We start from the raw sequence: 12,440 nt of genomic DNA on the forward strand, positions 1-12,440 counted from the left end.
GTTAAGTAAAAATTAATATTGCAGGTGATAGTTATACTCAGTCCACACAGGATTCATGTAATGATGAACATTTCAGTCCTATACACACGCGACATCCATGGCTAGCTTTAGATAATGTGATCAGCATGTCTACAAGGAACTTCAAAGGAAACCGCCTGTTTCCACCAACTCCTGGAGGATTTACAAGCCATCTGCTTGCTTCTGCTCCTCTTTTCACGTCTGGACGCTACCTCACTTTGTCTGGAATGCTCCGCACTAAGCTGGGATGACGTCACCTCGCTCGTTATTCACTAAGTCAGCATCGGTCGTCGATGATCTCTACATATATGAATATATACATATCCCATTATATCTACAGTATATAGATTAGAAATAAAAGAAGAAACATTATTTAAAAGTCCAGTTCTACTTTTAGGGATAAGTTAAATTGCCTTAAAACTGTAATGCAATATTTTATACTTCTTTGCACTTTTTTATAATTTTAATCATAATAACATTCAATGTAAAATTTTAAGAAAGTAATGGTGTGGAGCTTTTGGTTTTATTTTAAGAATCCAATTTTAAGAATATTAGTTAGGTCTTTGTTACAAAATTTGCGCATTCTGACTCGCAATTGGAAAGTATCGCAATTGGAAACTACACAAGGATATCAAGCATGTCATTAAAATCTGTAACATTAAGAATGTATTTTCATCAAAGTTTTACTAACATAAAAGAGAAAGAGAATAGTGAAATTTCTTATTGTTTAATACATGAGAAAGAAACAAGGAAGGGTAATTGAAAATTTTCAAGCTAAATGTCGAGTATCTAGTACAGAACTCAGGAGTTTGATCCTGACGAACAGCAAAATCAGAATTAATTCCAAATTTTACGAAAAGAAATGAGTACAAGAAAAAGCCATTAGGCCCTTAAGACTATAAAAACGAGAGTTTTAAGCTCTTTTTTTTTTCCTGGTGATTTCTGACTCAGTTTCCTTTATCCGCGGATTTTGGGACCTTGTGCAGCATTTGATCGATGATAGTTCAGCCAGTAAATTTAGATCTGCCATCCATTTATCTGAGTTCCAACTTCAAAAGAACTTCTTTTCTCGAGGCTTGGGAGCAAATATGAAAATACCGAAAAATGAAAGTTGAGCAAAAATATATGGGGAAAAGAATTTCGAGTTTGTAAACGCAGTTTTTTTTATCTCTGATAGGCAGACGTAAAAGGAGCGAAAATAAAAATTATCTCGGAAAAAGATAAGGTTCTCTTATCGTTAGGGGCGTCCAATTTAGTGTATCGCTTCTGGCAATACTTTCTAACGTTGAATGAATTCGATTTGTTATACGACGTAAGGTTTGAACTTCCTTTCACCTGGTGCTTCTTTTGGAAAAGAAAAGAAAATTGCTTTTCTTCAATCTCATTTTATACTCGAGAAATTAGTGAAAGGTCTAGCGTGATAACAGTTTATGATTTGCTATTTTAGTAGTCTCCGTCCTTCAATAAAATGCTAACAGAAACTTTCGTGCTTTTTCATTAAAGATTGATATAAATAACATGAGTGTTATTGCAAATACAAATTCTAACAAAACTGCATTGTTTCTGGATGTTGCAATTCAAAACAATGTATTTATTTAGTAGTGATGTAATGAACGTGTAATATCGGTGAATGTGATATTTCTGAAATTTTACCTTTCCGCATTCGGCATGCATTCGGATATTTATGTCGCGGTTTCATGAATTACTAAGAATTTTTATCTTAATGTCTGTTTAAAGTTGTTAACAGTGCTGTTTATTTTGAAAAATACCATATTTACTCCCTTATTTTTCCCTCTAAGTTTTCAGCACTAGGTTCTGAAAGTTTAAAGATATTCGCGTAATATTCCAATGCGTTTAGAGAAAGAGCTTCCCTAAATTTCAAAATGAAAACATCCATATACATCAAAGCGAAACAAACAGGAACTGATATTCAGTTTACGATTTCGCCGAGTCGGCTGCACATTCACCTGCTCTAATTATTTATGGAAGATAGAGACATAAAGAGTAGCACGTACAACAATAATCCAGATTCAAGTTATAGGAAAGTAGAAATGAAGGTATCTTATTGGTATTGTAAAGTTAATATTTCTGCGGATTCTTATTGGGATATAGTTTCCTTTAAAAAAAAATATACAATAGTTACCTATAGTTTATTCATGACTAATTTTCATTTATTTTGTTCATATTGTAAGCGCGTCCTTCAGAAATTAAATTATTCGCATATTTTCCACTCTCAATTTTTGGATGATAAAATTGGTAAACAAAAGGAGAAGGCTAATCTTTGGAATATGGTAACAGGTAGTTTGGCGACATTTTGGTAAGGCGATAAAGGTTAATAGCTAGGACTTTAGCAGTGTACATGGATAAAGTCAAGAGTGTGCGCAATGCCATTTTTGTGCAATTCTGGGATGTTTTTTTTAGTGAAAATAGGTCGACATGTACATGGATACCGTGTATGTGCAATTCTTAAAAACGCGGCAAGCAGTTTGCGATTCTGCACTTTCTCCCAATTTCGCACCTAATCTTTGTCATGATTTAGAACTTTTGTTCCATAAAAGCTCTAGCATAAGCGTAATTCGGCTAACAGATTGTTGGAAAAAAAGGTTGAGTTAAAAAAAATGCCTTTACTTCGTGAAAACAAAATGGCTTCCAAACAAAAACTAGCAGGTTGCTGTAGCAGGGTTGGTCGCCAAATTTTTGCCAAAAAATCGCCAAGTTAGCATAATCCAAAGATTAACCAAGGAGAAAAGTACGCTAAAGGAGAAAAGGAAGTAGAATATGTAGCGTTCGTTTCAGTTACTCCATGTATGTATACTTAGAATAGGAAGAATTAAATTCTGTTGGAAAAATTTATTAAGTTAAATGATTAGTTTGGGCACATGAGGGATTACTATTCCATTCGAACAACCTATCGATGAAGAATAGATATACGAGAGTAGAAAATTCTTGCAACTGATACAATACTTCAAACACGACCAGTTTCGAGACATAGCTCATAAACTGTATAAATATAACTGCTGCTTAAACTCAGAATAAAAGCCGAAAACACTAACTTTTTACCAGCAAATTAGTAAAATATATATAAGATGTGAAATATTATAAACGACAATAGTATATGGTCTTACAGCGAAACTAAAGAATAAATGTATAAATAACGAAAGCAAATAGCAAAAGTTTTGAATTGAACCGAAAAAAAAAAAAAAATGTAGTGGCGAACGTCTCCTAGTATAATGAATTTTGTTTGAAATACATGCCTCTATCGTAAATGATCAGTGAGGATCCGTTGGATGTGTCTATTCACGTAACAGACATGCTCTCAGCTGACTTACGGTGTGGAAGCGCTAGAAGAAAACCGATATCCTTATCCCAAGCGTTTTTGCTCGCATTTTCGAATATTTCTAATACTCTCGCATACTTCGAATTAAAAATCAAATCAAATAGTTTATAATAAAATTCAAGCGTTATTTTTTAAATTTTATAACAAACTATTGATAAATGATTTTGAAGTGTTATAAAATTCAATTCAAATCAAAGAGATAGATCGATAAATGATTTTATGTTTATTACAATATCCAAATAAAATTCAATTATTATTCAAAACAAATCAACCTCTTAATCCGACATCCTTCGTTGTATTATAGCAATTAAATCATTTCGACTTCTTGCTATAATCTTCTACTTTAGTATAGGTATTTCAAGGAATTTCTTTCCCCCTAACCGTCACTCGTAACCATGACAACGATTGCGGCGGGAAAAATGTTCGATTCCTCTATTAAAATCCTCTAACTCTTTCTATGCGGTGATGACGACAAACGTTACGGTCGTTCATAAGGGAAAGTTCTGTACGACCTTGAAGTATTTTAAAGTAACAGACTCTGATTTTAGAGTAAGGTAGTTCATATTCCGAGCATTTTTTTGAATGAATTGCAAATTAATAGCATTTACAGTAATGCATATGATGGTCCTTCACGCTCAATCACACAGCGGGCATAAATAAGTAGCCAATAAGTTAAATAAAACAAATATTATAAATGACAAAAAAATACTTATTTGATTTGAAATTTTCTTATTGCCAACAGAGACTTTATTTAACTATCATCAACTGAACAATATCTGCAAGTTTCCGCATGAAAACTAAGGAATTAAGAAAATGCTTGAGGAAATTTTTAAAACTTCTATTTACTGGAAATGTACTTTTTTAGAATTTAAAGTGGCTTTTTTTTGTCTGCAAAGTCTCAGTAAGATAAAAGAAAAACGAAATCCTTAACCTAATCAAGCTTATAAATCTGTTCAAAGAACTGCAACAACCACATTAGGTTTTTCGAAGGCTATTTCTTTCAAACAACACTATTCTTCAAAATGTCGTTAAACGAAAAGCGTTTAGTGCGCGGGGGAGAAGGAGAAGAAAAAGACAAAATTTAAAAATGAATAGAACTCTAGTAAAAACAAAATAACTGCCGAAATCAATTTCCATTAAGAATTTGGACAGCGATCGGCATTAACGCGGAGCAGGAGCTCAAATCTATCTCCATTTCTCCGAACCGAATAAAAAAAAAGCAAGAAGAACCGAAGATAAATCAGAAAAGTTTCAAAAATAGCGAAGAGAGAGGGCGAAATTTTAATTTTTCGTCGTTATCTCAAACACAAGAAGAATTCATCTTCCAAAGGGTGTCACAACCTCTAGAAGGCAAAGCAAAGGTGTGATATTTCTTAGTGCGAGAGCATTTCATCTTCGTCAGAGAGTCAAATCTCATTTCAACAGCCGACGTTTTCTACACCTAACTGCAGCAATTCGTCTTCTTCCGCTCTCTCTTTTGCAAGAGGGGAAAAAAACGAGGCCTCGAAATTATATCACCGGATGCCAGAAGCATAAATGAAATAGCGCCATCTAGTGGCAACGTTTTTTTCATCGAAGGCGCATTCTGCTTTTATTGCCGGCAATCTAGTGATATGATCGTCGGCAGATGTCAACATTCGTAATACTTTTAGGGGGTTTGCCGTCAAGTTTCGATGTGATAAGAAAGCAATTTAAGGAGAATAACCGTCGTAAGGCTCTATTACGTTTTGGTGTGTATTATTTTAGATTTAGTCACGATGCATTTGATATACATCAGAGTTTCCGAAACGTTTTCTTTTATCCACCACTTTTAAAGGAATCGTCTCCTTCATCGACCGCCTTATACATTTTTCTCTATAATATACAGTATACAGCGTAATTATAATATAAATAATTTAAAGACATTACTTAGAATAGTAACAAAAGTTTGGAAAAAAAAAGGACTTATTAGATTTACGTGTATTTATTTACTGATTTTTTGTTGTTATCTTTCTTACTTTTTAATTTTAGAAACAAAAACAACGTTTTAGAGACAAAGTCACAGACACTAATTGCACAAAATTTCGATTATAATTAACGTGAATGTTGCGCTTGATGTATTGATGCAACTTTTTTTTCCATTTGGCATAAAATTGTATCAGGTATTTTTTCCTTCCTTCCAGCGGTCCTCCGTGGTGTAATGGGAGCACCCTCGCGCGATCCAGTTGCGAGTCCCGGCGAGGGCATTGCGCATTGTTCCCGTGTCCCACTTCAAAATAAACAAATGACTCTACAGTGGCGCCCGAACTAAAGAGGTAGTGGACAATAATTCGTCACTACCAGTGACCGGACAATAATTCGTCACACTTTGCGATTGGGTTCCCTAATCCCCAGTCGCCCTTTAAAAGGGGAAATACGTAAGGTATTTTCTCCCTCCTTACAGCTTGCCTCCGTGGCGTAATGGTAGCACATTCGGCGCGTATTCAAGAATTCCAGGTTCGAGTCCTGGCGAGGGCATTGCACATTTTTCATGTCTGCTGCTTCAAAAAACATTTAAATCCCCTCGTTAAAAATATTCCCTTCTTTCTTGTTTTGCTTTATTTTCTTAATTATGTTTATCTATGTTAATTTTCTTTTAATATCGCACTTTATTGTATAAAAATTTATCTTTGTTAAAATTTTTTTATTAATTTAAAAATGTATTAAATTTATGTATTTAATGTATTTAGCCTTGTATTTATTTGATATGATTTCTTATGTATCGCATGATACAATGTTATATCAATAAACAATATTTTCGATTTTATTAATATTTTTTATGGTCAGTGGGATCTTAATTACGCCCAACAAATTGCCCGTGCATATTCGGCCATCGACGTCCAGTTGACTCCTTGATCATCACAGTTTTCCTTTAAAATTTCATCCACCCTCAGTCGGTCATTACGGACTGACTCCATTTGGAGCCCCTAATATAAGTAGGATACTTAATAAAGTTAAAAAGATAGGAACTCAAATATGTATTATGAATGAGTTTCGGTTTAATCAATACTATTATGGGTAGGAGTTGATAGTGGGTTGAATGCACGCAGAACCGATGGTAGTTTGACAAAATTAATTTTTGCAAAAGAAACACTTTAAAAATCTGGAACTTTCCCCAAAAGTATTCGTACCCCTCTCCTCAGTAAGACAGAGAACAATCAGTAGTTATCATTTCAAACTACTCGGAACGTTTAACGCAGTGCAATTATTTTCCATTTCTCGAAATTGCTGGAAGACATATTTGGTTAAACTTCATATAAGGGCCGTATACGGTTAGAGTTACGTATAGTGATCAATTACAGTTATTCAGTTATTATATACCCAAATATTGCCAAATGGTCCCCAGGTCTGGCGACGTTTTGTGATTTCTGGTCAAATTTGGAGACCAAAATTAGTCCCGTGTAATCTTATTTTTCCGGCAAAGCGTCGCCTTAAGTTCGTTCATGTTACAGTATAGAAACTTCGTAACAATATTTAACATGTTTAGTACAGGTAAATGTTACGATTTAACGATGAAAAATAATGTCTATAATCTAAAATTACGATGGCATATATTCTTCAGAACTTGCTGTGCAGCAGCGCACTCTCTGGATGAAATTCCGGGTCCTTTTTCACTGGTCAAAGTGGTTAATTACACTTTTCAATTTCGTAAGTTCTTCTTTCGTTTGTCTTTGAGTTCGGGTTTTTTAAGACTGTCAATAAAACTGTCACTCACAATAGCGGTGTTGGATCGAGAAATGGTGACTGAAAGTCTGCTGTCGAACCTGAGTCCTCAAATTTCTTTCTTGATCTGCGAAATGCTGTTTCATCTGGTGCACGTTCACGTCCAAGGACAGCGCGAAGCTTCCTAACAGTTTTGCATGACAGTTTCCATTCTCGTAATAAGTTTTTACAATCAAATCTCACGTTCATTAGCTGAATAAAGCTACTAAATGATCTGATAGTAATAAAATACTAGTGTTGCCAAGTTAAATCAAACTCATCATTCTTAAATCGGATCATTTACCTGTATTAGTGCGGAAAAATATTCTTCATTTTATAAAAATAATTTTTTTTGGGGGGGAGACATATTAAATGCAGCGTGCGCATTTGTTGAGACACCCTGTACCCATCTTGCAAAACCCATTTTTTCCCTAGCATTATCAACAACATTCTTCGATTAAAAATAAACTCAATAACTTGTTCTTACTCTCTTTTCAACTTTTATTCTTACAAAACTGGCAAATTTTGTCTCACATATAATCTGAATCATATACTAAGACTATACCAATACTTACTATGCTACTAAGACGTTCCTCACGTGTGCTTGTGGTGCAGTAGACGTACTTGTGATTACTATACTAAGACAACATATATACAACCATACTATACAATTAAACATATACTACCGTACTAAGACTACGATAATACCTACTATGCTACTAAGACGTTCCTCACATGTGCTTGTGATGTAATAGTCATAGTTGTGACTATGAACTGTACTAAGGCTGTGTACTACTAAAACTATACTACCATACTAAGACTATGGTACAAAGGCTTTCCTCACATCTACTTGTAATACAATAGTCATAGTTGTGACTGTTATACCATAAACACATACGAGGGCTATCAATCATTTCTCCACAACTTGTTCTCTGTTTGTAAGTTAAAAAAAGACTACGTGGCACATAGTCACTTGAAATCAACTCAGTCTCGTATGTGTATAGTGATCAGTTTGTTTTAGTGCTGTACTTTTGTTTTTGCATGACTAATTAGTCATGAATATGTTATAAAGTTTATAAATTGTGTAATTCACGATTTATAATCCTTTTATAGAATGATTCTGAAAAGCGAATAATATTAGAAAAACGTCAAACAAAATTTAATCAGTAATGTATTTAAAAAATAATGTAAAGCTCGCCTGCATTTCGTTTTAATGTAATTGAATAATGCAAGGAAGGCATTACGAGTCAAGTAATGCATTTAGCAAGTAAGGTAAAAGTTTTCTACCTATTAAATCCCGTTCATTTTCTTTCCATTTAAAGGGACAGGAAGGTTAACGGAGAATTATAAAATGAGTATTACGTAGAACGCATTTAGAAAAACTGGTATATGAATTTAAATATTTTTTCATTCATTAACTTTATGTATTACTTTTCTTGCAGTTCCTTTGGACGATGCAACTGATTCTCAAGCAAGTATTGCTGATATAGTGGTGAGTTGTGCAAAAATACTTTAATTTACATTCTGATATTAAATAAAATGTAAAAATGTAAAAAGTATTATTTTTCCATTAAAAAAGATACCTGTATAGTCCTAAAATATTAAATATAAAATAAGTGTCTTTGTGGTAGCAAGAAGAGTGACAGCCTAACAGATGTAACATCTCAGCAATTTCAGATATTAAAAGAGTGCGGCTAGGTCATTACCGACATAATAGGCTTGGTGCAAATGTATGGCTGTGATTGCTAACTTTAAAAAATATATTAGTGATCGATGTACGACTTTCAGTTAAAGGTAATTTTAATCGTCATGTCAAAGATTAAAAGCCATAACGACTTTAAATCTTCTTTTTCATTTCAACAACTCTGCTCTATTCTCACCGACATAAAGTCTTTATGCAGGCCGAACCTAAAGTCTAAATGTCTAAAGACACATAAAGATCTAAATGTCTAAAGACATTTAGATATTTAGACTGAAGACATTTAGTCTAAAGACATTTATGTCTTTAGACTGAACCTAAAGACCTGACGTTCTTATGCAGACTGAACAGATTAAGTCGTTTTAATGATATATCTATATCGTAACTAAGTATTAGTAAGATATTTAGAAATTTGAATAAAGTTACTTGATTACAGTTCCTGAGACATGTTTCAGTTTTATGCTTCGAACGATGGTATGATTTGTGCATTGATACAAAGACTGTTCGCAATTTTTTTAGACGATTTTGCTTTGCTATGAAACAGAAATCGTCTACTTAGACCTCTTTTTAATAGCAACTATAATTTTGAAAATATAAATTATCGTCTGCTACGTGACAGATTGTTTTCATGCAAAATGGCACTTTTAAAGAAGCAACTAATGGAAAGCTATATTGGTGCTCTTTTTTCGAAAACAAATATTCGTGTCTAGTTAACAAAAACACTTTAAAAACATAGTCTCTTGATATCGAAAACTAGAATAGGTGATACTGTCAACAAGAAAGGGAAAAAACGTCAAAGTTTGGCTTCAAGGGAAAAAAAATGGTTCCAAATGCATATAAAAAAAAAAATAAGTTTCGAATGTTGTAAAAGTAAGATCTTTAATGTTAAAAAATCTTCCAATTCAAAGGATAATTGCAAAATTGTTAAAATCCTCAGTGTCAATTGTAAAAAAAGTGATTAATGCTGATTTGAAACTTAAAAATGCGAATAAACCTAATGGGGGGGGTCGTCGTTCTCCACGACATATCGCCGAATTAAGAACGCGCTGCAGAATTCTTTACGAGAATCATTTAACCAGACAAATTGGGAAAATGTTATTGTAAGGGATGTACCTTGGATGTATTTAAATGCACGAAATAAAAAGATCCATTTATTATCATCAAAGAAGAGAAAATGTATTTAAACACGGTTTAAATAATCTAAAGGATGTTTTTCAAAGGGATTTATGGCTATTGTTGTATTTTTATACAACGGCGAATTAAAAAGAAAGAGGGTGGAGAAAAATGTTGAGACAAACTTCTCATATTATTAGGAACATGTTCTAAACCCAGTTTTCATATATGAAATACTTTCTCTTTACCAACAATGTCATCAATCAGTAGAGCTGATTGATGACATTGTTGGTAAAGAGCTGTCATCAATCAGTAGAGATCAAAACAAAGCAGCTAGCCACACATTAAAATCCACTGTTAATTTACTGGAAAAAATGGAATAAGAAACGTGTATCAAGGCCATATCCTTCAATCATATTCCTGCTAAATCTCCTCATTATCTACGGGTTAATGCGGATTTTGGAGGGTAACCTACGGAATAATGCGCTTGCGGACTTCATTAAGCGGCTTGTCCAAACGTCGAACTACAATCCTCACTTGTCTTCAGAAAGCTGTTAGGGAGGAATGGTATAAATACCTCTTCCGATACTACAAAATGCTTTATTATTGTCTTCGAAATTACAGTGTAGAAATATAGTGAAGAATAAGGGTTATCAAACAGAACATTTAAAAAACGATAATTTTAGGTAAAATATTTCTGTAAATACAACGAAAAGCGTCTAAAAATGTGGAAACAGCCGTGTTCTTCACATTATATTAACCATAATTAATCTTAATATGTAGATTTATATATAAAGATTAGTCATTCAATAAATAAAATTAGAGGTAAGTATTTTTTTAGTGCCGAAGTCATTATTCAAAATTCAACGTTAAAATTTGAAATGCAAAATAGATTGTCAATGTGAATTGTCAAATTCCAAGTGAAATCATTCAGAATTAATTTTGTTATTGTTTTAGATTCCTGTTTTTCCCATTCTTCTTTGTGATTTCAATTATTCCGTCGTACTTTCTGGAAAGATAGAGAATTTGAAACGAAGTAAACTGCCAATTCAGACTCTTAATTCAAATAATCTGTCAATTCACGATTCAATGTAATCATGCAAACGCAAATAAAAATCGACAATTCAAAGTAAAATGTCGAATTCAAAGTAAATTCAGTGTAAAATTTAATGAAATTATAGTCAGTAATATGAAATAATTGTAAAAAATAGAATAATAAATTTTAAATCAAAGTATATTTTCAATTCAATCTCTTAATTTAAATAAATTATCAATTAGTAATTCAAATCAGAATCATTTTATAGACGTTAAAATCTTGATTAAAATTCAATGTCGAAACTGAAATTTCTTCGAAGTTATTTGATATTATTCCTTCAAATTGTGTCTTGACACGGTTCCAATTCAGAAATGGTTTCTAGCCCATAATTATCCTAACGCATATGTTATTAAGCACTATTTTTAAATGCCAGTTTACTGTAAAACTGCTGTCATCTGAATTTATACTCTCAGAATATTCTTTCTTCATAAGCTCAATGTTTCTAGTTAAGGATACTTTTCACACGATTACATATATGAGTCTCTAATCGTTTTGCATCTTTCTGATGCCTCAGGTTTATCTCTATACATAGCCGATATCAAAGCTGTGTCTCATCACAGCCATGATATCGGCATATACGATTTATAAGGCTTAGAATATACATATAATTTATATATAGAATATAGTTATATAGAATATACGTATAATTTAATACAGAATTATATAAATATAAAATTATCTTCTAGGAAATGTGAAAAAAATTAGATAGTAAACGTGTCCTATTTTGCAGTAATTATGGAAGAATTATAGTCTCTGTGCACTCCCTGTAAGTTACGGTTAACTATTCTTTTTAACAGACTTTACGTTATGTTAATAACGCGATCGGCGATTATCTTGCGGCTTTAGGAGGGGAAGATCATCTACTGAGCAGAATTTCAACCTAAGGCAGATTTTTGAAAAATGCAAAAAATTTGGAATCCAAAAACACGATAATTTCATCGATTTCAGAACTGCATATGATTGCATTAATAGGGAATTATCCGTTAAGGCCATGCGTGAAACTAAATATTCCAGAAAAACTTGTTGCAATGGTAGCTTTGACTCTAAGGAAACTAAGATACAAATTCGGTTACAAGGGGACAGCTCGCAAAAGTTATCAGAGTTTCTACGATCAATACTACAGGAAATATGTTTAACAGAACTATTCAGTTACTGGCCTATGCAGATGATATTTGCATAGTAGCCCGTACGTTCCTGCTTTTTAACAGACGTAATGGCATTTTAAAGAAGAGCAAAAAGATTTAATACTTCTGTTAAAGAGAATGAAATTAAATGTATGACATGCTTAAAATCTGAATTACTACTTAGTCATTTATAAATCAATGGCTATAGACTTGAAGAGGTCCGTAGTTTTATTTATCTGTGAGGAGAAATGAATTCTAAAAACAAGATAACTTCTGAAATACTTTAAAACCTCACTCTTGAAAATACATGTTTTCATGGCCTAAATCGCTATT

The 12,440-nt window shown here is 32.9% G+C and overlaps 1 protein-coding gene across 6 annotated transcripts in view; it reads left to right on the forward strand.

Annotated features, from left to right (window-relative positions):
* The window catches only part of LOC118188177 (uncharacterized), a 728,837-nt gene that overhangs the window by 369,351 nt on the left and 347,046 nt on the right, over positions 1 to 12,440 (forward strand). For all 6 annotated transcript variants that reach the window (XM_085813502.1, XM_085813503.1, XM_085813499.1 and 3 more), the window contains one exon: positions 8,518 to 8,567. The gene's annotated coding sequence lies outside the window, so the exon portion shown is untranslated. The remainder of the gene's footprint in view (positions 1 to 8,517; positions 8,568 to 12,440) is intronic.

The sequence above is a fragment of the Stegodyphus dumicola genome, chromosome 3 (genome assembly GCF_044657685.1).
Source record: "Stegodyphus dumicola isolate Sdum_Otavi_A_Nest chromosome 3, ASM4465768v1".
NCBI classification, from domain to species: Eukaryota; Metazoa; Arthropoda; class Arachnida; order Araneae; family Eresidae; genus Stegodyphus; species Stegodyphus dumicola.